This window comes from Hipposideros armiger, unplaced genomic scaffold (genome assembly GCF_001890085.2).
Source record: "Hipposideros armiger isolate ML-2016 unplaced genomic scaffold, ASM189008v1 scaffold_314, whole genome shotgun sequence".
In the NCBI taxonomy this organism is placed as follows: Eukaryota; Metazoa; Chordata; class Mammalia; order Chiroptera; family Hipposideridae; genus Hipposideros; species Hipposideros armiger.
This window is the reverse complement of record NW_017731664.1, coordinates 744,573-772,416: the sequence shown is the minus strand read 5'-3', so window position 1 is coordinate 772,416 and position 27,844 is coordinate 744,573. Positions and strand designations below refer to the sequence as shown.

General features: G+C 39.5%; 1 pseudogene; it reads left to right on the top strand.

Moving 5' to 3' along the window:
- The first annotated feature begins 340 nt into the window (after positions 1-340).
- Positions 341-11,111, top strand: LOC109392096 (60S ribosomal protein L26 pseudogene; annotated as a pseudogene).
- The last annotated feature ends 16,733 nt before the right edge of the window (positions 11,112-27,844 follow it).

Sequence of the window (27,844 nt, the reverse complement as noted above, 5' to 3'; positions counted from 1 at the left end):
GGTTCCCAAGAGTTGCCCAAGAGACCCTGTGGCACAGGTCATGGGTCACCGCCCACCTGTAAACATTTTCCAGGCCACCTTGGGCCATCAGACACTACAAAAAAGCCTCCACAGTCTGTGGGGCAGAGCTAACAGCTCAGCAGTCAAGAGTTTCCTGAAAGATGTAGCACTAGCTGTGCTTAGGGGACGGGAACCTAGGGCATCACCAAGGCGGTGCACATGGACAGGTTCCATCCAATCAATGCAGTCCCAGATTTGGCCTTTTGGGGGAGGACTTAACACTGAAAAGTTGGCACCCTCCTTAGGCTACACATGTGTCAGGCTTCACACAGGAACAACAATGGCTCCTGTCCCTCCAGCTCGCTCCCTCAATGCTACACAACTCAATCTTTCCCTGCACATCCTTAGGCCTCCCAAACTGCCACCCCTCCACCAGACACCAGGTGAGTATCTGCAAGTGAGTGAGTCTGTGTGAGCTCCACAAGATGTCGTCTGGATTTCCAGCCTCCTTCCATCTCACTGGGCTGAGCAGATAGAATCATCACTGATTTTCACTGCCAGATGTTGTGGGAACTCCTCTTCCCGGCACAGGACCTATGGACTGGGGAGCCCAGCATGGAGCTAGGAATTCTCCCTCTTTCAGGAGGGTCCCCTGCCACTAAGGTGTCCCTCCCAGTGTTCAACAACTATCTGTCGGTTTCGGAGTCAGCCCATTTTGCATCTCCCTGCCCCCACCAGGCCTCTTCTTTATATCCTTAGCTATAGGGGTTCTGTTCAGCTAGCCTTCAGATGATTCTTGAGGTTGATTGTTTTGTAATTGATTTGTAGTTTGGGTATGATACTAAGATGTAGTAGGCTTAGCGTCTACCTAATCCACCATCTTGGATCTTCTCTCTCCTTAATGGGAAGTTCAATTTTAATCTTCTACGATAAGAAGTTGATAGGTAAAACCTGTTCCAGAAGCTTCATCCTCCACAGCAGGTGACAATTTTCTTTACAGTCATGGTGCAGTAATCCTTAAAATATAATCAAGGTGCTTTTTCTTTTTGCATTTCCTGTATTCTATTTCACCCCAGTGAACATTTTACATTACCAAAGGGACAATTAGGATTGTTATGTCATAGGGCAAATATCTGAAGTGTTGAGGTGGCCCTAAAACATCTAGGACCAAATGTCAGCTTCTATTCTCAGTCCTAGGAAATTGTCTATGCAGCAGTCCTCCTTCATGGCACTGTCAATCCACTCAAATACCGCCTTGTGGAGCAGAGCACCAGAGCCTGAGAGCATGCAGATTTCTTGAGTCCAGACAGGCCCTACGGGTTCACAAATTCTATATGGTAACACCCAGACATCTGCATTCTAAACGAGTGCATAGGATTACAATAGGCAAAGAAAAATGGTAACATCAACTTTTAAAGTGATATTTTGCCTAATATATAAAGATATGAGGTAACTATGGCAAAAGTGTCATCATTTGTCAATTTTGCATGATGCATACATAATTCTTATATTATTCTACGCAGTTTTCTGAAGCTTTCCATTTTTTCCTGCTTCTAAAATATTACAGTTTCAAGAAAATGAGAAGACAAGCCATACACATGGAGAAAATATTTCCAAAAGACACATATGATAAAGAAGTGTTATCTAAAGCACACAGAGAGCTCTTGAAACTTAACAATAAGAAAACAAGAACCCTATTAAAAATTTTGCAAAGATCTAAACAGACTTCTTAACAAAGAAGATATAGAGATGGAAACTAAGCATTTGAAAAGATGCTCATCATATAGTAATATAGAACTGCAAATTAAAACAATGAAATACCACTATAAACCTACTAGAATGGCCAAAATCCAAAATACGGACAACACTAAATGCTGGCAACAATGTGGATCAGCAGGAACTCTCTTTCATGCTAATAGGAATACAAAGTGGTACAGCCACTTTGGAAGACAATTTGGCAGTTTCTTACAAAATGAAATATACTTTTACTTTATGATGCAGCAATCACTCTACTTGATATTCACCCAAATGAGTTGAAAGCTTATGTTCACACAAAAACCTACACACAGATGTTTATAGCAGCTTTATTTATAACTGCCAAAACCTGGAAACATTCAAGATGTCCTTCAGTAAGTGAGTGGATAAATAAACTGCTACATCCAGACGATGGAACTTTACTCAACACTAAAAAGAAATGAGCTATCAAGCCATGAAAAAACGTGGATGAACCTTAAATGTATATTACTAAGTTAAAGAAACCAATCTGCAAAGGCTATATACTATATAATTCCAACTATACTATGTCCTGTAAAAGGCAAAACTGTGGAAACAATGAAAAGATCAGTGGCTGCCAATGGCTGAAGGAAGGGAGTCATGAATCAATAGAGCACAGAGTATTTGTAAGACAGTAAAAATATTCTGCACAATACTGTAATGGTAGGTTCACGGCATTATGCATGTGTTTAAACTCATAGAATGTACAACACAGAGTGAACCCTAATGTAAACTGTAGACTATAGGTGATAATGATGTGTCAATGAAGGGTCATCAATTTTAATAAATGTACCACTGTGGTGAAAGATGCTGATAGTGGGAGAGGTTGTGTGTACTTGGGGGAAGAGGGTATATGGGAGCTCTCTGTATATAACACTGTACTTTGCTGTGAACCTAGAGCTGCTCTAAAAAATAAAGCCTATTTTTAAAATCTTTTTAAAAAATACTGAGAAAAGCATAAAGGTTTTGGAGTAAGATAGACCTAGAATTCCAGTTCAGCTAAGTACTAGCTGTGTGACCTTGGATAAATTGCTTAACCTCCTTGAGCCTCAGTTTTCTTATTTTGTAAATGATGATATGTCATAGTGTTGCTTTGAGAATTAAATAAGATAGTACTTGCACAGTGCCAGGCACATAGTTTAGCAGTAGCTATTGTTATTATCAGAGACTTAGGAAGCTGAATGGGTTCTCAGATTGTTCAAGGATCTAGAATTACAACCTCTCCTACTAGTTTAATCCAGTATCTACTTTCTTATCTGACTAAATGCTTTCTCTTTACAGCAGTGAAGCCTATTTATTCTAGTTCACACCATTGTAGAACTGAAGCACAAGTTTATCATCCTCATATTAACACTTCAAGAGCATTGGATGAGGTAAAAGTCTAGAAACCCGGGTTCCAGTCACAGCTCCATGACCACCTTAAGGGATGCCCTTTAGTACTTTATTTTGTACCTTTTGTAAAAGGATAATAATTCCTACCCTACCCCACCCACCTCCCAAGCTTGTTGTGAGAACTATTAGGTCAGACAATTAAGTTCATGAACTCATCCTAGAAAAAGTGCTACATACCTCATTGCTGAATATCACTATAGTCATCTTTGAAGTACCCCGTTGGGAAGCTATGCACTGATGCCAGTGCCTAATCCACCCTTCAAAGCAATTTTGGATCTCTTTTTCTGGAATGGCCTTCAGAGCTGCCATTGTATTCCCTTGATGTCCTGAATGTCATCAAAATGTCTTCCTTTCAATATTTTCTTTCTCTTTAGATAAAGAAAGAAGTCCCTGGGGGACAGATCAGGTGAGTAGGGAGGGTGTTTCAATATAGTTATTTGTTTGTTGGCTGAAAACTTCCTCACGGACAGTGCTGTGTGAGCTGGTGCATTGTTGTGATGCAAGAGCCACGAATTGTTGGCAAAACATTCAAGTCGTCTAACTTTTCCATGCAGCCTTTTCAGCACTTCCAAATAGTAAACTTGGTTAGCTGTTTGTAGAGTTCATACAAATTCATAATGAATAGTCCCTCTGATATCACAAATGTTAGCAACATAGTTGCAACAAGTTTGTGAACTTAATTGTAAGACCTTGTATATAAAGTAATTTGAATGGTTATTGTTTGATAGTTTGTAGGGCTCTATAAGTATAAGGGATTAATAGTTACCTGAAGGAATGAATTAGATTATCACTTAACTATCTCCATTCAAACATAAATAGTCTTTAACCCCCTCCATACTTCTCTGAAATTATGGAGATCAGTAAAATAGTATTTAATGAATTTATTAATTTCATAAACATGAATTGAGGGCCTACTTTGAGTCAGGCACACTATTAGGTGCTGGAGGGACAAAGAATACTAAAGCACGGTCCTTGACACCAAAAAGCTTAAAGTACTATAGTATAATAGACAGACAAACATAAAAAATAAATGTGTTGAGGCAGCCTGATAGCTCAGTTAGTAAGAGTGCAAACCCTGAAGAACAGGGCTGCCAGTTCATTTCCCACGTGGGCCAGTAAGATGCGCCCTCTACAGCTAAGATTATGAGCAATGGCTTGACCTGGAGCTGGGCTGCCGTGAGTGGCTGGTGGCCAGCATGAGCTGCCGTGAGCCGCCATGAGCGGCTGACCAATGGCCAGCAACAGGCTGCCTCAGCTAGGAAGAGTGCAATGATCATAATACCAACATGGGCCAGTGAGCGGCATCCTCCACAACTAGACTGAGAACAACGGCTTGAAGCAGGGAGGAAAGGGGGGAGAGGAGTGGGAAGGAGGGAGGGGAGGAGGGGGAAAATAAATAAATAAATGTGTTATAATGTGGTAAATGTTTTGGGACAGATATAGATATGCTGTTGGAACACATATGAATAGGAGATTTATTATAAAATATGCTATGTTCAATGATATGCAGGGTACAATGACTAAGGTCCAGGTGGGATGGTGGAGTCCAGTGTACATAGCTGATGACAAGGCCAGGTGCCTGCCCTCTGCCCCCAATACCTTGACACTATGTAAGCTCCCAGGAGCTTCTATGTAACTTGGAGGGAAAATGGAGGGACATTGAATTGGCTGAGATTAAGATTTTACCTCTCTTGAAAAGCTAGGGCACAACATAGAATTGAGGTTAAATTATAGAAAATACAGGATTTTTTTGCTATACCTGAATGTGCATGCATACACGATATACATACTAATCAGAATTGTGTTTTTCATAGGAAAAAGTAAAACAAAAGATGGTATGAAAGACTTCACAGAGAAAGTGATTAGTGCAGACTTTGAAGAATGAATGGGAAATTTCCATATGGAAAAAAGAAAAGCATTTGTGGCAGAAAGAACATTATAAATAAATTCATGGAGGCATACAATCATATGGCATTTAAGGTAGAGATGATATTTAGGTATAGTGGAAGATAAAGCAAATGACGTATACTAGGAAAGAGGAAGTAGTAAGGCATATTTTGTCAATATTGACTTTAAGATGCCTCTGGACCTTCTCTTTGGATGTTACAAACTAATGAGAATATAGATATGGAGAGATTTGGGAATCATCAGTATGTAGGTAATAGCTAGATATGATGTGGGAGAGAGAAAGATGTTAAATAATATTTGTGTTTCTTGTTTGGTCAGATGGCTAGATAATGGTGTTCTCATTAAGGTAAGGGACATATGGGAGGAAAAGCAGAGTGGGTAGATCATATATCTATTGGACACGTTGATTTTCAAGATACCCATGGGGTATACAAATAGAGATGTTCAGTAGGCATTTGGATATATAGATATGATGTTCTAGAAAGAGATTTTGGTTGGAGATATAAGACAGTAGCTGAAGTAACAGAAATAGGTGAAATTGCCCAAAGATTGTGTATAGAATAAGAATTGGTGCCAGGAGGGCCTGCAAAGTGGTGCATTGGTTAAGAGTTGGCTTGGGATGCCAGCTCTGAGCAGCAGGGCCCCGGTTCGAATCCCATATGAGGGTCAGTGATGCTGTGCCCTCTACCGCTAAGATGGTGCACAACAGCTCAACCTGGAGCTAGGCTGCTGCGAGTCGCTGGTGACAGTGTAGGCTGCAGCCCCTGCTGCAGTGGGCTGCCGTAAGCTGATGTAAGTGGCTGGCAGCCAGCATGAGCGGCCTGCAGCCAGCATGAGCTGCCATTAGCGGCTGTGAGTGGTGGTCCAATGGCCGGTGAGCGACTGCCTCACCCGGAAAGAGCACAATGATAATACCAACATGGGCCAGTGAAGTGACGTCCTCCACAACTAGACTGAAAAACAAAAGGACAGCAACTTGTTTGTTCCCCTTCCCTGATTCCCCTATGCTGTTACCCTCCCCCAATTCCCCAATAAAATCTTTATTAAAAAAAAATAATAGGTACCAGGAAGAGCCATGGTGAATACCAACATTTAACGACTTGACAGAGATGGAGAATCCAACAAAAGAGATCAAGGAGGAACTACAGAGATATGATGAGAACCAGGAGAAGTGTCATTGAAGCCAAGAGAAGAGGATATTTCAACAAGGGAGAGGTGAACTTTATGAAATGCTGAAGACTGAGAAATCAAGTAATATAAGGGCTGACAAGCACTCATTGAATGCTTATTGAATATCTAGTTTTCACTTGCAATTTTCTGGACACAAAGGACTTTGAAAATGTCAAACCTGAAAACTAGGAAAAGTATTGAGAGTCAGTGCTTCATTTTCCACCCATCTGGTCAATAATACACCTTCCCCAAGTTCACCATTTACTGTGTGTGCTCCAATGGCTTAGTTTCCATCCCTCTTGCCCCTGAGCTGCTCAGACAAGGAAATTACCTGGATACTTGTTGGAACACTTGTAATCAATTCAAGCAAAGTTTAAAAAAAAAAACTTAGTCCCTAATGGAACTGACCATATAGGCCTCCCCAGGGTGCAGAGGTTTATGTGCTGTGCCTGGATTATGTTAAGAAAATTAAAACTGGGTTTGTAACAAAAGGGCCAAAGTGTCAAGTCACTAAAAGCAGAAAATTCCACTTCCAACACAGATGCCCACTCTCATGCAAGTTTATGATGAGAGAAAGTGAAGATTTATAATATGCTTTCCATAAAGTCCTAATAGCCATTGAGTTGGGACCTCTGGGGGTCATTATCCAGGGAGAGAGGGCAAAGGAAGAGTGCTTGTTCACAGAGCAGCCTTTGTCTTTAAGAGGGCCACCTCTCACACCTGGACTTCATGAGCTCTGTGACTTGGACTTTTTCAATATTTATACCAGAATCAGAGCAAGAAGTAAGTCAGCCCCTTAGTCCAAGCTCAAGGAAGAGTTGTCATATACCAACTGCAGATGAATTGTTTATAGCCACTCTTTTGGTGTCCTTGGAAGCTATACAAGCTAGTATAAGCTAGGTTATGCTGCAGTAAGAAGCAATCTCAAAGTTTTAGTGGCTTATTGTAAACATTTATTTCTTGCTCATACTGCATGTCCAAAATAGTCTGGTGGGAGAGCTGTGGGGAAGGTTCTACTTATAAGCTGATTTTAGTTGTCCTCACCCTGGGATTCTAGCTAGCAGAGAAGAAGCCATGTAGGATGTTGTCAGCCAACATATCATATGAAAAAGGGAAAGTGGCAAAGCAAGCACTGGTTCTTCAAACTTCCACCTAGAGGTGATACATGCCACTTCTGTTCATATTTCATTGGCCAAAGCAAATCATACATCTGAGCCTAATTTTGAAGGGGTTGGAAAGTATAATCCTTATGTAAGTAGAGACACTGCAAGGAGGGACGCGAAATATGGGTGAACAATATACTAGTCCACCAGAGAAGCCATAAAAATATGTGTTAAATTTTGCATAGATTACATAATAGGTACTCTCTGAATGCAAATGTCTAGGTAGCTGTCATGAAAATATCCACTGCCCACTAGCTGGCAGATTCATTCCAAGGGTTAAAACATTGTGCTACCAGAAGTCTTTGGCTGTTAAAGTCAAATGCTTGTGTGGGACAGCACACTAACCAAATTAATATAGAATTCAGACTTGTTGCCTGATGGCAGAATGTTATAAGAAGAAGGGAGTACAGCCCTGAGACATTTCATTTAATACTTACTATATGCCAGGCACTATGCTAGGCTCTTTCACATACTATATATCACTTTCTCCATGTGCCAATTATAGTTTAAAGATAATTCAAAAGGTCATGATTTGCCCGTGATCACACAGCTAGTCCAGGAAATCATAATGAGTACCTGGAAAAGGTCCAGAACTTAGGATGCCACCTGGAGAAGGCAATTAAAGGGGACATCAGCAGGACACCAGGAGCTTGGGGTGGGAGGATAGTTTATACCCCATGAGGCAGGAGAAATCTGCCCAAAGAGTAAATCCCAACAAAAGGTTTGGCCTACTTCACAGCTCTGCCCAGAGCCAAATCTTCCTTTATCTTCACCTGGAATTGGTGGTGTCCTATCAGATGAAGGGAAGAACCAACCAGATTTCTTAGGGCCATCTCAAAGGAGCTAGGGAAGTTTCCTCTAGAAGACACCTGTCAGTGGAATCTGGTCTGCCAATCAACCAGCCTTCTGCAAATGGCTACTGGCACCCTTGTTTCATTATGGATTTATTTAATTATAAATCCTGCCGGGTGGATTACCCTGATTGACTTTTAGCTGCCTGCTGAATAGTGAATAAAGCCATAAAGGGTGGTACACATCTGATCTTTGCAACTCTTCCCCCCCCAAAAAACAAAACCAAAAAAACCAGAACATGGATAGTAAAGTTAGTAAACATCAACTGGATAATTTCTCTCCAAAAGGCAGCACCACATATTTAGCTGTTTAACAAATCCCTTTCACACCACACATGCATTCATGTATTCATTTATCTATCCATTCAACATATATTTATTGAGCACCTACTTTGTTCCCAGAACTGTGCTAGGTGCTGGGGAGAAAACAATAGACAAAAACACTTGACTCCCACCTTCATGAAGCTTACAGTCTAGTGGAAGACAGATGTTAACAAACACAAAATTTATACATCATCAAAAATTAGACTGAATGCTGTGAAGAAAATTGACACAAGTGCAATGAGAGCAAAAGCAGAGAGTCCACTTTAGATAGTGGTGGTAAAAGAAAGCATCTTTGAGGCAGTGATATTTGGGTTGAGACTTGAAGGATATGAAGAAGCTAACATGACATGTAGTAAGATATTTATGTGATCTTAATATGTCTCTCCATAAATTGCATCTTAGTTGCTAAAGCAAAAGTAATCATTTTATGGTGGAGAAACCAGACATATTTTTGACTGGGTGATCAAAATTATTATCACCACTGAGGAGCAGATTAACATTGTGTGCCTCCATATATGATATCCTGAAGACATAATATCACTTATGTAGTATTCTGGCATAATCTGAATTTAATGGTGAGGAAATACTAAACAAACCCCAAATAAGGAACATTTTATTTTTAAAAGGAGGTGTATTAGTCTGCTCAGGCTGCCATAAAAAATGCCACAGACTGGGTAGATTAAATAGTAGAAATGTATTTTCTCACAGTTCTAAAGGCTAGAAGTCCAATATCAAGGTGCTGTCAAGGTTGATTTCTGGTGAGGACTTTCTTCCTGGCTTGTAGAAGGTCACCATCCTATTGTGTCCTCACATGGGCTTTTTTCTGTGATCATGGAGAGAGACAACTTTCTGGTGTCTCTTCCTCTTTTTTTAAGGACACCAGTCCTATCGAAATAGGGCCCCACTTTTATAAACTCATTTAATCTTAATTACCGCTATAAAAGCTTATCACCAAATATAGTCACACTGGGGGTTAGGGTCTCAATATATGAATTTTGGGGGGACACAATTCAGTTCATAAGAGTGGGACTACATTCTTCAAAGTTGTCAATATCATAAAAGACAAGAAAATGCTAAGAAACTATTCCACAGTGAGGAAAGCTAAAGAAACATGGCAATGAAGTCAATATGTGAAGAAGAAAAAAAAAAGTCAATATGTGATTGTAGACTGGATCCTGTACTAAAGTGAGGAAAAGGGTATCTTTGAGTCTATGGACAAATTTGAATGCAGACAACCGAATAGATTAAAGAATTACATTAATGTTAAATTCTTGTGATTGATAACTGTATTGTAGTTACGTAAGATAATATCCCTCAACTTTGGAAATATATGCTTAAGTGTTTACAGGCAAAAGGCCATAAAGTATGCAACATACTCTCTGATTATATTTTTAATTTATATGTAAAGAAATCAAATGATAAAACAAATGGAGGTGAAATGGCAACATGAGGTAAACCTGGATAAAAGGTATACATTTGAAATTATTTTTAAATAAAAAGCTAAAAAAGGAAAAGAGAAGAAAGAGCCACCATGTAAAGAGTGAGATTAAGAGCCTTCTTCCTCATAACATTTTCCTTTTTGTTTAAAACACTTATGGCAATTTGTAATTAGATATTTATTACTGTGATTGACTATTTATTTGTCTACTGCCCTACAAAACTTTAAGCTTCATAAGGACCTCATTGCCTGGACCACCAGTGCATCTGCATCACTCAGCACAGTGAATTGTAAGCTGTTTTAGTCTGTTGGGGTGCAACAAAATAGCATAAAGTGGATGGTTTATAAATAACAAAATTTATTTCTCACAGTTCTGGAGTCTAGGAAGTCCATATCAAGACACCAGCATATCTGATGTCTGATCATGATCTGCTCCCTGGATGGCTTCTTGCTGTGTCCTCACATGGTGGAGGGGATGAGGGAGCTCTCTGGGGTCTCTTATAAGAGCACTAATCCCATTCATGAGTGTCCTACCTCCATGATCTAAGCACCACCCAAAGGTCCCACCACCTTATACACTGCCTTGGACATTAGATTTCAACATATGCATTTGGACTCTTCTCTTCTGCTGCCATTGTTGAAGTGCCATCGGCCAAAATAAAGTTCAAACCCTTTGTGACTTCTGACCAGAGCAAGAACTGTAAAAGGCACTTCAATGCACCTTTCCACATTCGCAGGAAGATTATGTCTTCTCTTTCCAAAGAGCAGAGACAGAGGTACAATGTTTAATCCATGCCCATCCGAAAGGATGACGAAATTTAAGTTGTACGAGGACACTACAAAGAGCAGAAAATTGGCAAAGTAGTCCAGGTTTACAGGCAGAAATACGTCATCTACATTGAACGAGTGCAGCGGAAGAAGGTTAATGGCACAACTCTTCACATGGGCATTCACTCCAGCAAGGTGGTTGTAACAAAACTAAAGCTGGACAAAGACTGCAAAAAAATCATTGAACAGAAAGCCAAATCTTGCCAAGTAGGAAAGGAAAAGGGCAAATATAAAGAAGAAACAATTGAGAAGATGCAGGAATAAAGTACTCTTATATACAGCTTTCATTAAAAACTGTTAAAATTTTTTTAAAAACATGAATTTGGGGTGGGAGGACACAAATATTCAGTCCATTGCACAGGTAGAGAACATAGCAAGTGTGATGGTCCAGAGGACAGGTAGGATGGGAGTAACGTGATCTGCATTTACATTCTTGAAAGATACTCGACCACAAAGAGAAAAGAAAAAAGAAACACTAGCTTGTTGAAGAAATTGTAGGTTACGCTTTGCCTATCTAAAAATCACAGATATTTCTAAGCCAACAAATCGTATACGTAAGATATAAGGGAGTTCCAGCTTTTTTTTTTTTTTTTAGATTTTTATTGGGTCATTGGGGGGATGGGAACAGTGCTGGGGAATTGGGGGAAGGGGAACAGACAAGTTGTTGTCGTTTTGTTCTTCAATCTAGTTGTGGAGGATGTTGCTTCACTGGCCCAAGTTGGCACCGTCATTGAGCTCTTCCCTGGCGAGGCAGATCAGTCGCCGGCTTCTGGCCGCTCACGCTGGCTGCTGGCTACATACGGTAGCCCATGGCAACCCACTGCAGCAGGGGCTGCAGCCTACACCGTCGACTCACGGCAGCCCAGCTCCAGGTTGAGCTGTTGTTCAGTATCTCAGCTGTAGAGGGCAGTGTCACTGGCCCTCATATGTGGGATCCGAACTGGGGCCCTCTGGCATCCCAAGAGAGTTCTTAACCATCGCGCCACTCGGCCGGCCCCCAGCTATTTTTTTAAAAATTTAATGGGAATGATTTTTATGCAAATAACTAATGCATCTTAACTGTCCAGAATATTCCCTAATGTCTTCCCCAATCTTAACCTTTTCTTACCCACACTTTACTGGACTTTTTAATATTTGAAAAAATGCAAATATTAGACAATAATAATAAAGCTGCAATCAGAATGTCAAACAACAAAAGGCACTGAGCAAAGTGTTTGTTTACGTGTTTAGAGCCTGCCGCAATAGTCCAGGAAAGAGAGACTGGAGGCTGGGTTAGGGTGGAGATGACAGGAATGGAAGGAAGGAATAAGAAGGGCAAGGATTTAAGATCAATTTTTGTAAGTATATCAGTTGTGCACCTAGATATGCCCCCTTTCCTGTAAGACAACTAAGGAAGTTTGCAAGAAGAGGTGAGGTTGACTGGGCAGGAACCTCTTTAAAAACCCTCTGTCTTTCTCTCAACCTATTGAATTTCTAGTTTCTATCTTTGCTGGGTTGAGAGGTAAATAAACATTTTGACTGGATTGCAGGCCTCATGAAGGACTAAAAAGAAGCAGAAACTAATAAATTGTGCTCATGAAGTGCTTCATTATCTACTGTAATTATTTTGCTGTAATTTGGAGAATCCATCTGAAGATAACTGAGAATTGACTGTACCTGCAATGAATACATTAGTTCAATAAGGTCGTGAAGAGCTCCTTACTGTCTTGCAAGCCTTAGCCATGGAGCCTCTAAAATGCATAAAGGAGAAAGCCTTCCTTTTGCCCTCTTCTTATATCTCCCAGGATGGCCAGGTCTGTGTCAACCCAAAAGGAAATCACCCATTCATTTCTACAGTCAGGATCCTGGTGAAATGGGGCCCAAGAAAATGGTTGTCTGGGTGCTGGACTGGGCACAGCAAACAAACCCACTGAGAGGCCAACTCTGGAGTCCAATTATGAGAAGGGCCCCAATTGGAGCCCAGGAAAATATACTCATCAATCAAGCAGTTAGTCAAGTACTACATACTAGTGAGATACAGGCTTGTGGTTTTCAACTAGGGGAAAAGTACCTCCTCCAAAAGGAATTTGGAAAGGTATAGGGGCTTTTATCTTTGTCACAAAACAGGGGGATGGTAATGATGCTACTAGAATTTAGTTGGTGGGAACCAGGAATGCTAACTATTCTGCAGTATGTGAGATGATCCCATACAATATAAATGTGTCCTACATAAAAGGTCCATAGCACTCCCATGGAGAAACACTGTGCCAGGCTGGAGCAAAGTGAGTATTCTGATGTGAATAGGACATCTTCCATTCCTGCTCTCAAAAGATAACTGATGCTGTAAGCAGCCAAACCATCTCTGTTTACACTTTGCCTCCTTATTCTTTCTTCAATAAGGGAAAGTTGTAATTTCCATTGGCCAGAGGCCACAGCAGCAAATAAGTTGCAGATCTGGGACTCAGTGTCTTGACTCCACAATTCTATTCAGGAGTCCATGGAGTCCCGCAATGGGCAACCATAAAACAGTAAAGTGTTTTTTTTCTTGTAAACTATTTTTATCGATATAGGTTTTCATTGATCTTGAGTAAATACTTAGGAGTGGGGATATTGCTGGGTCATAGGTCATATGGATGTTTAACTTTGCTAGAAACTACTAGCAATGTAATAGTTGCCCCATATCTTTACGAACACTTGGTACAGTCTTTTTAACTTCGGCCATTCTAGTGGGTATGCAGTAGTATCTCATATATTTTTTTAAGTATTAATTTACATTGGGTAAAATTTATCCTATTTAGAGCACAGTACTACAGGTTTTGACACATGCATGCAGTCCTGAAACACCACTATGATCAAAATACAGAAAAATTCTATTACTCCCCCCAAATTTTCCCATGTCTCTTTGTAATCAACCCCACACCACCCTCAGGCTTTGGAAATTATTTATCAGTCTTCTTTCCCTGTAATTTTGCCTTTATCTAGTTCTGGTTTACCAGGATTTATTAGCCAAAATGGTTAAGTTTTATACTTAAACTCCCAATTCAAATCAGCTCTCAATTCAACCCTCAACACTGGAGGAGACCAACAATGTGGTTTTGGGTAATGCTGTTCCCTAGACAGTAAGTAATGATATCAAGAGTCCTAAATGTTAGCTTTTAGAATTGAAATTTTTGAGATTAATTGTAGATTTACATGCAGTTCTAAAAAATGATGCAGAAAAATTCCCATGTACCTTATACTCAGTTTTCCCCAATGTTAACATATTGAAAAACTATACTACAAAATCACAACCAGGATGTTGACATTGATATGATCAACCTATGTAATTTACATTTCCCCTCATTTATGTGTGTATGTGTGTGTATAAATTTGCATTAAGTTATATACAATATTAACACATGTGTACAAGATACTGAAACAGTTCCAACACTATGAGCATCCTTCCTGTTACCCACTTCCAACCACAACTACTACCCTCCCTCACCACCACCCCTTGTCCCTAAACCACAGAAACCTCTAGTTTGTACTTAATTTCTAAAATTTGTTATATAAAAATATTATATAAATGGAATCATATAGTATATAACTTTATAAAAATGCACTTTTTTCAATTATAGTTTATAGTCAATACATTTTATATTTATTTCAGGTGTACAGCATAGTGGTTAGACATCTATATAATTCACGAAGTGATCCCTCTTATTAGCCTAGTACTCACCTGGAACTATACACAGCTATTGCAATTTTTTGGTTTTTTAAAAACATTTTTATTACAATATAGCTAATACACAATATTATATTAGATTCAGGTGTACACCACAATTGTTCAACGTTTATATACCTTAAGAAGTGATCACCATGATAAGCCAAGCAAACATTTGACACAATACATGTTGTCACAATATTATTGACTATATTCCCTATGCTGTACATTACATCCCCATGACATGTCTTTTATGCCTGGAAATTTGAACCTTTTGTTCCCCTTCACCTTTGTCCCCCTTTTTAAAAATTTTCAGTTACAGTTGATATTCAGTATTATTTTATATTAGTTTCAGGTGTACAACATAGTGGTTAAACATTTGTATAAAAGTGATTCCCCTGACCAGTCTAATACCCACCTAGCACTATATGTATTAATAGTTATCACGACATAGTTAACTATAATCCCTATGCTGTATTTTACATCCCCTTGACTATTTCATAACTACCAATTTGCAATTCTTAATCCCTTCCCCTTTTCAACCAGCCCCCCAAACTTGCTCTTATCCAGTAATCATGAGTTTGTTCTTTGTATCTATGAGTCTATTCTTATTTTGTTTGTTTATTTTGTTTTTAGATTCCACATATAAGGGAGATCATATGGTGTTTGTCTTTCTCTTTTTGAATTATTTCACTCAGCATAATCTTCCAAATAAACCCATTGCATTACAAATGTTAAGTTTTCATTCTTTTTCATGGCTGGGTGATATTTCACTGTATATATGTACTACCTCTTCTTTATCCAATCTTCTATTGATGAACACTTAGATTGGTTCCATACCTTGGCTATTATAAATAATGCTGCAATGAACATAGGGGTGAGTATATCTTCTTGAATTAGTGTTTTGGATTTTTTAATAAATACCCAAAAGTGGAATTGATGGGTCATAAGGTAGTCCAATTTTTAATTTTTTGAGGAAACTCCATACTATTTTCCATAGTGACTGAACCCCTTTAAAATCCCACCAACAGAGAACAAGGGTTCCTTTTTCTCCACATCCTCACCAACTGTTGTTGTTTGTTAATTTATTGATGATACCCGTTTGAACAGGTATGAGGTAATATATCAATGTGATTTTATTTGCATTTCTCTGATGATTACTAATGTTGAGCATCTTTTCATATATCAATTGGTCATCTGTATGTCCTCTTTGGAGAAATGTCTATTCAAATCCTCTGCCCATTTTTTAATTGGGATGTTAATTTTTTTTTTGGTTTTGAGTTGCATGAGCTCTTTATAAATTTTAGATATTAACCCCTAATTGAATGTATCATTGGCAAATATCTTCTCCCATTCAGTAGGTTGCTTCTTCCATTTTTTTAATGTTTCTTTTGCTGTGCAAAAACATTGTAGTTTGATATGATTACATTCAGATGTTTTTGTTTCCCTTGCCTGAGGAGATATATCAGAAAAAAATATTACTAAGAGCAAGGTTTTCTTCTAAGAGTGGTATGTTTTCAGATCTTATGTCAGAATTTAATGCATTTTAAGTTTATTCTTCTATATGATGTAAGACAGTTTGGTTTCTTTTTTCTTTTCTTTCTTTCTTTTTTTTTTTTTTGCGTGTATCGGTCCAGTTTTCTCAACGCAATGTATGGAGTAGACTGTCTTTGTCCCATTGTGTATTCTTGCTGACTTTTTCATAGAGTAATTGGCAATATTGACATGGGTTTATTTCTGGGCTCTCTATCCTGTTCCATTGATCTATGTGTCTGTTTTTATGCCAATCCCATGCTGTGTTGATTACTACAGCCTTATAGAATACTTTGATATCTGGTAGAGTGATACTTCCAACTTTGTTCTTTCTCACAATTGCCTTGACTGATCAGGGTCTTTTATGGTTCCATATAAATTTTAGGATTATTTGTTCTAGTTCTGTGAAAAAGCCATCAGTATTTTGATAGGGATTGCATTGAATCTATACATTCCTTTGGGTAGTATGGACATTTTAATGCTGTTAATTCTTCCTATCCATGAACACAGTATATGCTTCCAATTATTTGTATCTTCTTCAATGTTTTATAAATAGCTGAGGACAAGTCTTTTACCCCTTTGGTTAAATTTATTCCTACATATTTTATTATTTTTAGATGCAATTGTAAATGGATTGTTTTCTTAATTTTTCTTTCTAATAGTTCATTATAAGTGTATAAAAATGCAACTGTTTTTTGACTATTAATTTTGTATTCTTCCACTTTACCAAATTCATTTATCAGTACTAAAAGTTTTTTGGTGGAATCTTTGGGGTTCTCTATATGTATTATCATGTCATCTGCAAATAATGACAATTTTTCTTCCTCCTTTCCAATTTGAATGCATTCTATTTCATTTTCTTGTCTGATTGCAGTGGCTAGAACTTCTGGAACTATTTTGAATACAAGTGGTGAAAGTGGGCAGCCTTGTGGAATTGGGTGAGGAAACAGTGTTGGGGGAATTAGGGAAGGGGAACAGACAAGTTGTTGTCCTTTTGTTCTTCAGCTTAGTTGTGGAGGACGTTGCTTCACTTGTCCATGTTGGTACTGTGATCATTGTGTTCTTTCCCGGCTGAGGCAGATGGGTCGCTGGCCATTGGATGGGCACTCACGGCAGCTCACAGCAGCTCATGCTGGCTGCCAGCTGCTCACACTGGCTGCTGGCCACTCACAGTAGCTTACAGCGGCCCACTGGAGCCCCACTGCAGCCTACACCATGACCAGCCACTCATGGGAGCCCAGCTCCAGGTCAACCTATTGTTCACCATCTTAGCTGTAGGGGCCACAGCATCGATGGCCCATGTGGGATCCAAACCCACGGTCCTGCTGCTCAGAGCTCGAGCTCCCAAGCCAATTCTTAACCAACAGGCCACTTGGCCTGCCCCATGATCTTTTTAATGTATTGTCAAATTGGGTTTGCTTACATTTCGTTGATGATTTTTTACCTATAATCATCAGGGATACTGGCTTATAGTTTTCTTCTTTTATAATGTCTTTGTCTGGTTTTAGAATAAGGGTAATGGTGTCCTCGTAAAATGAGCTTGGAAGCTTTCCCTCATCTTGAACTTTTAGAACAGTTTGAGAAGAATAGCTGTTAATCTTTTTTTGACTGTTTGGTAAAATTCACCTGTGAATCAATATGATCCAAGACTTTTGTTTGCTGGGAACTTGTTGATTACTGATTCAGTTTCACTAATAGTAATTTCTGAGTTCTGATTTTCTGTTTCTTCTTCATTTTTATGTTTCTTAAATTTATTGGGGTGACATTGGTTAATAAAATTATATAGGTTTGAAGTGTAGATTATTATACTATATCATCTATATATTGTATTGTGTGTTCACCACCCAGAGTCAGTTCTCTTTTCATCACCATATAATAGGTTGTCAGAAGTCATGTTTCCAGCAGATGGCACTAGTTCATTTATTGGAAGTACTAGAGTCATTCACATCTATGTTATGCCTATGTCATTTGACAGCTGACAGTTCTAGCTTCATTCTAAAAAAATTGAGCGATTTGGTTGAGTTTTGGAGATTTTACAACAAGTTGAAGATGGAAGACCAAACTGTGCATTTTTGCCATATTTTACTATTTTACTTCCAGAAAGGGAAGAACATGCATCAAGCTTGTGAAAAGTTGCATAAAGTTTACGGTGACAATGCTCTACAAGAATGTCAGTGCCAACGATGGTTCACAAAATTCTGTGCTGGTAATTTTTATCTCAACGACATTTCTCATTCCTGGAGGCCCACCGAGGTTGATGACCTACAAAATAAAGGCATTGATCAAGTCAAACCCACATTATATGACACGAGAGATTGCAGAAACATTGAACATCCAACATTCAAGCATTCACAACCACCTGAAGAAGCTGAGATACATAAGCAAGCTCGATATTTGGGTTCCGCATGAACTCAAGGAAATGCATTTGATGGTGCATATAAACATCAGCAATATGCTCATTAAATGTAAGGAAAACTATCCTTTTTTAAAATTTTTTTAGCTGAGCCATCCTGCTACCTGTTGGCAGCTCAGTGGCAACTTAGCTCGGGCTGGGTATCGAACCGCTGTTGCTCAGAGCTCACACTCTTGCACGAGCTCTTAACCAACTGAGCCACTCGGCCAGCCCAGGAAAATGATCCTTTTTTGAAGCGACTAATAACTGGTCATAAGAAGTGGATTGTTTACAACAATGTGGTGCACAAACGGTCTTGGTCCCCATGTGATGATTCACCACAAACGACATTGAAATAAGACATTCATCAGGGGAAGGTTATGCTCTCAGTGTGGTGGGATTTTAAAGGTGTCATGTTTTTCAAGCTCCTACCAAGGAACCAAACAATCAAGTCGAATGTGTACTGTCAGCGATTGGACAGTTTGAATGAATTAATCATCCAGAAACGTCCAGGGCTTGTTAATCGTAAAGGAGTTGTGTTCTATCATTCAAAGAGGATTTTATGAATTTGACCTTAAAGGCAAGGGAAGTAAAAACCAAAATAAATGAATGGGAGTATATCAAAGTAAAAAGCTTCTGCACAGCAAAAGAAACCGTCGACAAAATAAAGAAGCAACCAGCTGAATGGGAGAAGATTTTTGCAACCAACACCTCCGTTAAGTGGCTAATATCCAAAATATGTAAGGAATTTATACAACTCAACAACAAAGAAAACCAAACAATCCAATTTAAAAATGGGCAAAGGACCTGAATAGACTTTTCTCCAAAGAAGTCATTATTTTTTCAAATAGGTTCTCAGTCTCTTGCTCCCTTTTTACTCCTTCTGCTACTCCTATGATGTGAATGCTGTTATGCTTGATGTTGTCCCAGAGGTTCCGTAGATTATCTTCATTTTTTTAACTTGTTGAAGATTTTTATTATAAATATAACTAACATACAATATTATATAAGTGTCAAAGATATATCATAGTTATTCAGCATTTATAGATCTAAAGAATGATCACCAAGGCCAGCAAACATCTGACACCATATTATACTATCACAATATTTTTTACTATATTCCCTATGCTTGTACATTACATCCTCATGACATATTTGTTTTATACCTATAAATTAGGACCTCTTGGAATGTTAGAGGGACTTATTTAAGACAGAAAAAGCAAAATTATGAATAATAAAATGGAAATAACTACATATCTATCCATTTTTTTCAATGTAAATGGATTAAATGCTCCAATCAAAAGAGATAGGGGGCTGACTGGGTAGGAAAACAAAACCCTTACACATGTTGCTACAAGAGGCTCACTTCAGATGGAAAGACACACACAGATGGAAAGAAAAGTGATGGAAAAAGTTATTTCAAGTAAATTCAAATTAAAAAAAAAAGCTTCCTTTGCTCGGCCTGCTCCAAACTCTTTGGAGTGTACTTTCTTTTCTAATAATGGCCTTTGAACCATTCTCTATTGTTCGGACCTGCTTCTGTTTCTTTGAAATGTATTTTTTCTTTTAATAAACTCCTTTTTCTGCAACTTAAAAAAAAAAGAATGGGTAGCAATACTTATACCAGACAAAATAGACTTTAAAACAAAGACTATAGGAATAGACAAAGAAGGACCCAGTAATCCCATTTCTGGGTATTTATTCAAAGAAATCCAAAACACTATTTTGAGGGTACATGTTCATCGATATGTTCATTGCAGCATTGTTTACAATGGCCAAGTTGTGGAGGCAGCCTGGGTGTCTATAGATTGGTTAATGGATAAAAAGGAGGCAGTACATATATGAGCTCTGACAATTAAATTTGAGAACTTGTAATGATGTTCCTAACCTTTTTTTGATAGCAGAAAGATTATTCATTATGAATTTGTACCAACTGAACAAACAGCTAACCAAGTTTACTATTTGGAAATGCTGAAACGGCTGCATGAAAAAGTTTGATGACCTGAACTTTTCACCAACAATTCATGGCTCTTGCATTATGACAATGTGCCAGTTCACATGGCACTGTCTGTGAGGGAGTTTTTAGCCAGTCAACAAATAACTGTATTGGGACACCATCTCTCTTCACCTGACCTGGCCCCCAATAACTTCTTTCTTTACCCAAAGATAAAGGAAATATTGAAAGGAAGACATTTTGATCACATTCAAGACATCAAGGGTAATACAAGTGCTCTGATGGCCATTTCAGAAAAAAGAGTTCCAAAATTGCTTTAAAGGGTGGACTAGGTGTTGGTGTCAGTGCATAATTTCCCAAGGGGAGTACTTCGAAGGTGACTCTAATGATATTCATCAATGAGGCATGTAGAAGATTTTCCTAGGATGATCAGACCTCATATACAGTGGAATACTGCTCATGCAGGGAAGGGAATGGGTTCTTGTCATCTGTGGTGACATGGATGGACCTGGAGGGTATCTTCATTTTTAAAATTTCTTTGTCTTGTTTTTCCATTTGGGTGTTTTCTGCTACCTTGTATTTTAAATTGTTGATTCAATCCTCTGCTTCATCTAATTTGCTCTTGATTCCTTTTAGTGTATCATTTTAGTTATTGTATTCTTTATTTATAACTAGTTTATTTTTATAGTTTCTATGTCCTTCTTTATGCTTAGTAGCCCCTTGTTGAAGTTCTTACTAAGTTTCTTAAGCATTGTTATAACCAGTGGTTTACACTGTGTCTGGTAGGTTGGTTGCCTCCATTTCATTTAGTTCTTTTTCTGGAGTTTTCTCCTGTTCTTTTATTTGGGACATGTTTCTTTATTTCCTCATTCAGGCTGCCTCACTGTGTTTGTTTCTATGTATTACATAGGTCTCCTATGTGTCTCAGTCTCTTCCCAGTGGCCTTATGTAGTAAGATTTCTGTGTGGTCCAGTGACACTATCTCCCTGATCACCCATGCTTGTGTTCCAGGAGTGTCCTTTTGGAGTTTTGTGTGTATTCTCCTGTTTAGCTCAAACTTGATCGCTTTTTCTACATCAGTGGGTGGGACTGACAGTCAGGCTGACTGGATGCGAGGATTTGATACACCCACAGAGTATGAACTGCTGTGTGCAAGCTGACCCCTCTGAGAGGTATTTGTCCCAAGGGGATCTTCTGCCTGTTGAGACCATTCTTTTGTTGTGCCACTTGTGGGGCTAATCACGTAGTGCTCTGGTGTAGTCTGAGGCTTGCCTCTGGGTTTGCTGTTTCTGGTGCTTTTTGGGAGGAGCTCTCATGCAGACCAATTTAAGCCTTACCTGACTGGCCCAAGGCTACCTGGTAAGAGCTACAAAGCTATATGCAGTTGTTTACTACATACACTGGACTAGGAGGTGTGTGGGCAAGGCCTCACTGTGAACCAAGACTGGCTGCCACCAGTATCAGGCCTGGAGCACCTTAGCAAATGGCCCAGGGCCCCCCTAGTCTTGTTGCCACTTGCTGACTGCCTGTGAGACTTAGCCACTTAAAGAGCCTCCTTAGGTTCACACATCGAGCTGGTTCACCCAGTGTTGCCTGTGCCCCCGACGATGCCACCTAAGTTGGGTGGGGCAGGGTCCCAGGGAGTCATGAGGTGTGCTCAGTAGTTTTCATAAAGTTAATGCAGATTCAGCTCTTGGCCAATGTTAAGCCTATGTCCACCCCTCAATATGCCCCGAGAATACTGTGGCCAGACATCACTTTTTTCCAGTACACAGAACCCCACGAGCTGCCCAAGAAATGCTGCAGTGTGAGCTGAGGCTGACTGTCTGCCACTGAAAGTTTCCCAGGTCAGTCAGTACAAGGCATCCACTGATGTGCAATCCTTCAACAGCTTATGGAGTGGGGCTGGCTGCCCATGAGTTGACACTGCCCCTAAATATGCTACACTAGCTGGGTGGGGCAGGGATCCAGGGAATCACCAAGCATGCATGGCTTTTACCAAACCAATGAGGTCCCAGATTTGGCCCTTTGGAGGAGGGTTAAACACAAGAAAGATGGTGCCCTTTTGTTGGCTACATGTGAGGTAGGCACACACAGGGATAATGGTGGCTGTCCATGTAGCCCTTGTCCTGAAGCCAGATGACTCAGTTTTTTCCTGTATGTCTCTGACACTTCTCGAGTAGCTCCCCCTCCACTGAAGCTCAGGGTGAGTGCTTGCAAGTGAGTGAGTCTGTGCATGGGCACTTTAACAGGACATCTGGGTTTCCAGCCACTCTGTGTCTGACAGGGATGGACAGATGAAATCCTTGCTGATTTTCACTGTGAAATGTTGTAGGAATTCTCTTCCCAGCAAAGGACCCTTGGGTGTGGGAGCCTGGTGTTGGTCAAGGAACCCTCACTCCCGGTGCTCAACCACTACCTGTGGGTTTAGAGTCAGCCCATTTCGCATCTGTGCACCTCCCACCAGTATTGACGTGGCCGCTTCTTTATATCCTTGGTTGTAGGGGTTCTTTCTGTTCAGCTAGTCTTCAGATGATTCTCCAGGTTGATTGTTCTATAATTTTGTTGTAATTTTAATGTGATCCTGGGAGACTGCAGGCATATCATTCACCTATTTTATCATCTCAGACCTTCTGCTTCTCTTTTTTTTATGATGAGCCTGGTTAAAGGTTTATTAATTTTGTTTATCTTTTCAAAGGACTGGTTCTTGGTTTAATTAATCGCATGTATTTTTTTTAGACTCATTGTGTTTATTTCCGCCCTGATATTTATTATTTCCTTCCTTCTACTCACTTTGGGCTTTGTTTGCTGTTCTTTTTCTGATTCATTTAGGTGTAAGGTTATAATGTTTATTTGAAATTTTTCTTTTTTTTTTGAGGTAGGCCTGTATTGCTATGAATTTCCATCTTAGGATGGCTTTCATTGTGTCCCATAGATTTTAGGTCATTGGTTTTTTGTTCTCATTTGTCTCAAGGTATCTTTAGATTTCTTCCTTGATCTAATTTTTAACTCATTCATTGTTTAACAGCATGTTATTTAGCCTCCATGTGTTTGTGTGTTTTTCAGCTTTTTTCTTAAAATTGATTTCTCGTTTCATACCATTGTGGTAGGAGAATACACCTGGTATGATTTCAGTCTTTTTACATTTACTGAGACTTATTTTGTGCTCTAAGATGTGGTCTATTTTGTTCCATGTGCACTTGAAAAGGGTGTATATTCTGCTGCTTTGCAGTGAAATTCTCTAAAAATATCAATTAAAACTAACTAATCTAATGTGTCATTTAAGGCCACTGTTGATTTTGTTGATTTTTCTTTCTGGAAGATTGATCGGTTGATATCAATGGGGTGTTAAAGTACCCTACTGTGATTATATTTCTGTCAATGACTCTCTTTATGTCATTTTACATTTGCATTGTGCATTAGGTGTGGCTATGTTGGGTGCATAATTGTTCACAATGCTTACACAGTAAAACCTTGGATTACGAGTGACTTGGTTTACAAGTGTTCCGCAAGATGAGCAAACGTTTCTAATACATTTTAACGTGGTAAATGAGTGATGTCTTGAAATATGAGTAGTTTGTTTCTGGAACAAATTGTGCTCACAAACCAAGGTATTACTGTATCTTCTTGTTGGATTGATCCCTTTTTCATTATGAAATGTCCTTAAAAAGGAAAAAAAATCTCTTATTATATCATTTCTTTTAAAGTCTATTTTGTCGATGTAACTATTGCTACCACAGCTTTTTCTTTTCATTTCCATTGGCATGAAATGTTTTTTGCATCCCTTGACTTTCAGTTTCTGTGTACTTTTTAATCTAAAGTGGGTCTCATGTAGACAGTATATGTATGGATCTTGTTTTCTTATCCATTCAACTACCCCATGTCTTTCGATTGGAGCATTTGATCCATTTGTATTTAAAATGACTATTGACAGTTAAGTAGTTATTGCTAGTTTTATCATTCATATTTGTTCTTTTTTCCTCTTTTTTAAAGCAGTCCCTAAACATATCTTGTAATACTGGTTTGCTATAGATGAACTCCTTTAGCTTTTTCTTGTCAGGAAAGCTCTTTATCTCTCCTTCAATTTTAAATGATAGCCTTGCTGTATAAAGTAGACTTGATTGTAGGTCCATGCTTTTCATCACCTCGAATATTTTATACCATTCCTTTCTTGCCTACAAAATTTCTGTTAAGAAATCAGCTGGAAGCCTTACATGCATTCCATTATAGGTTACTAACTGCCTTTGTTTTGCTGTTTTTTACATTCCCTCTTTGTTTTTAAAATTCGACATTTTAATTATGATGTGTCTTGGTGTTGGTTCATCTTGTTTGGGACTCTGCACTTTCTGGGCTTTTATTTCTATTTTCTTTGCCAAATTAGGGAAGTTTTCAATCATTATTTCCTCAAATATATTTTCCATTATTTGCTCTCTCTCTCTTCTCCTTCTGTTACACCTATGAGGCAAATGTTGTTATGTCGGATGTTGTCACAGATGCCCCTTAAACTATCCTCATTTAAAAAAAATTTTTTCACTCTTGCTGTTCTGATGGGTTGTGTTCTGCTACCTGGTCTTCGTTTTCTTTCAGATTTAAAACATTTTTTTTAAAATTAAAGTTTATTGGGGTGACAATGATTAGTAAAGTTACAAAGGTTTCAAGTATACAATTCTGTATTACATTATCTATATATCACATTATGTGTTCATCACCCAGAGTCAGTTCTCCTTCCATCACCATATGTTTGATCCTGTTTACACTCATCTGCCACCCTCCTCCACCTTTGCCCTCTGGTAACCACTAAACGATTGTCTATGTCTATGAGTTTTTGTTTTTCAGTTTCTTGTCTTGTTCCTTTGTTGTTTTCAGTTTTATATACCACATATCAGTGAAATCATATGGTTCTCTACTGTTTCTATCTTATTTCGCTTAGCATAATAATCTCAAGATCCATCTATGTTATCACAAATGGCACTATTTCATTTTTCTTATGGCAGAATAGTATTCTATTGTGTATAGATACCACATCTTCTTTACCCAATCATCTATCAAAGGACACGTTCGTGGTTTCCATGGTCTTCTAAATCACTTATTCAATCCTTTGCTTCATCTACTGTGCTGTCGATTCCTTCTAGTTTATTCTTTATTTCAGTTATTGTAGTCTTCATTTCTGACTGGTTCTTTTTTTGTCTGTATTTGTATTTATTATATTAGTGGGTTTTGTGTGCCCTCCTGTTGTAGTTGAGCCCTGATTACTGTTGGCATGTCAGTGGGTGGGATTGACCATAAGGCATACTGGCTGTGAGTATTGGCCCCAACCACAGCATATGAGCTGCTGTGTAGGAGCTGACCCCACAGAGTGGGATTCATCCTAATGAGTTCTGGTTCCTGCTGAGACCACCCTTTGGGCATGCCCCTTGTGGAGCTAATTAGGTGGTTCTCTGTTGTAGTCTAAAGCTGGCCACTCTGTGTGTTGGTTCTGGAGCTTCTTGGGAGAGGCTCCTGAGCATGCTAAGGTCAGCCACTTCCTGCAACTGACTCAGAGCTTTCTAGTAGGAGCTACAAAATGATCTGTGGTTGGTCGTTGCCTGTGCTGGACCTGAAGTGCGTATGAGAGGCCATATTGTGAGCTGATGCTGACTGCCACCATTACAGCACCTGGGGCAGCACAGCAAAAGGCCAAAGGCATCCTGAGGCCTGCCACCACCTTCCAGCTCCTCATAAGGCCCAGCAGCTGAAAGGTCCTCAGGTGGTACACAAATTGGGTGAGGTGGGGGTCTCAGGGAGTCACCAGGGTGGGACGAATGGTGTTCACCAGGTTAATGCAAATTCAGGTTCACGTAGCAAAGGCTCAGAGCACACTGAGGCACGCCACCACCTATCTGGGACCCACGGACCACTGAGAGTTATCCAAGAATAAATGCAGTGTAGACAACACAGGCTTCCTGCTACCTGCCAAAAAAAGCTTCCATCAGTGGGTGAGTTGGGAGGAGTAGGGTCTCAGGGAGTCACCACAGTGGGGGAGTGGTGCTCACCAGGTTGGTGATGGCTCATAGTTGGTACCAGTGCTAAGCCTGGAGCCACTCAAAATGCTCAGGGTACACCAAAGCCAGTTGCCACCCGCCTGGGGTCCACAGATCCCCATGAGTTGTACAAGTAAGTCTGCACTGCTGGCCAACACTGGCTGCCCACCAAAGAATTCCCTGGTGGTATGCAAGTTGGGTGGGGCAGTGTCCCAGGGAATCACCAAGGTAGAGCCAGTGGATTCCATCAAGACAATGGAAATTCAGATGTGGCCTTGAGAGGGAAGGGCTCAACACAGTAAATATGGTGATTGACCACCAGCTACATGAGAGAAAGGCTTAATACAGGGAAAATGGCTGCTGTCCTTGCATACCTCACCCTACAGCTACTCAACTCAGTTTCTCCCTATATGTTTCTGGCACCTCCCAAACCACTGTCCCTCCGCTGGAGCCCAGGGTGAGTCTGGGAGTGAGAGAGCCAGTTCATGAGTCCCTTTAATAGGAACGCCTCAGTTTCATGCAGCCTTCCATCTCACTCTGATGGGTGGATTCTCTGCTGATCCTCAGCAAAATATTACGGAGGCTCCTCTTCCTGGCACTGGTGCTCTGGCTGGAGAGCTGGGTGTGGGACTGGGACCCTTCACTCCTCAGGGGGACCTCTGATACCAAGATACCCCTCCTGATTCTCAACCACCACATGTGGGTGTGAGACCAGCCTGTTGAGTTTCCCTCACTCCTACCAGTCTCAATGTGGCTTCTTCTTTATATCCTTAGTTATAGGACTTCTGTTCAGCTAATCTTCAGATAGTTATCCAGCTTGATTGTTCTATAACTTAGCTGTAATTTTAATGTGCTTATGGGAGGAAGCAAGCACAGTGTTTACCTACTCCACCATTATGACCAGAACTCTCACAGTGTGTAACTTTTGGGGAATGGCTTTTTTCATTCAGCATAATTCCCTGGAGATTCATCCAAGTTATTGCATGTATCAATAGTTCATTCCTTTATATTGGTGAGTAGTATTCCATGGCATGAATATACCATGGTTTCATTAACCATTCACCTGTTTAAGGTCTCTAGGATGACTTCAGTTGAGGGTTATTAAAAAACAAAGCTGTTATAAACATTCATTTACAGGTTTCAATGTTAAAGATAGTTTCCATGTCTCTGGGATAAATCCCCCAATAAATACTGCAATTGCTGGGTCAATGGTAATTGTATGTTTCATTTTGTAGAAAAATCAACACACTATTTTCCAGATTGGCTGTACCATTTTACATTGTCACCAGAAAATTGTGAGCAACGCAGTTTCTGCACTCATCACCAGCATTTTTTTAATTACGTTTTTATTGTAGCCATGCTTGTAGTTTTTTGTAATGATATCACATTGTGATTTTATTGTGCTTTTCCCTGATG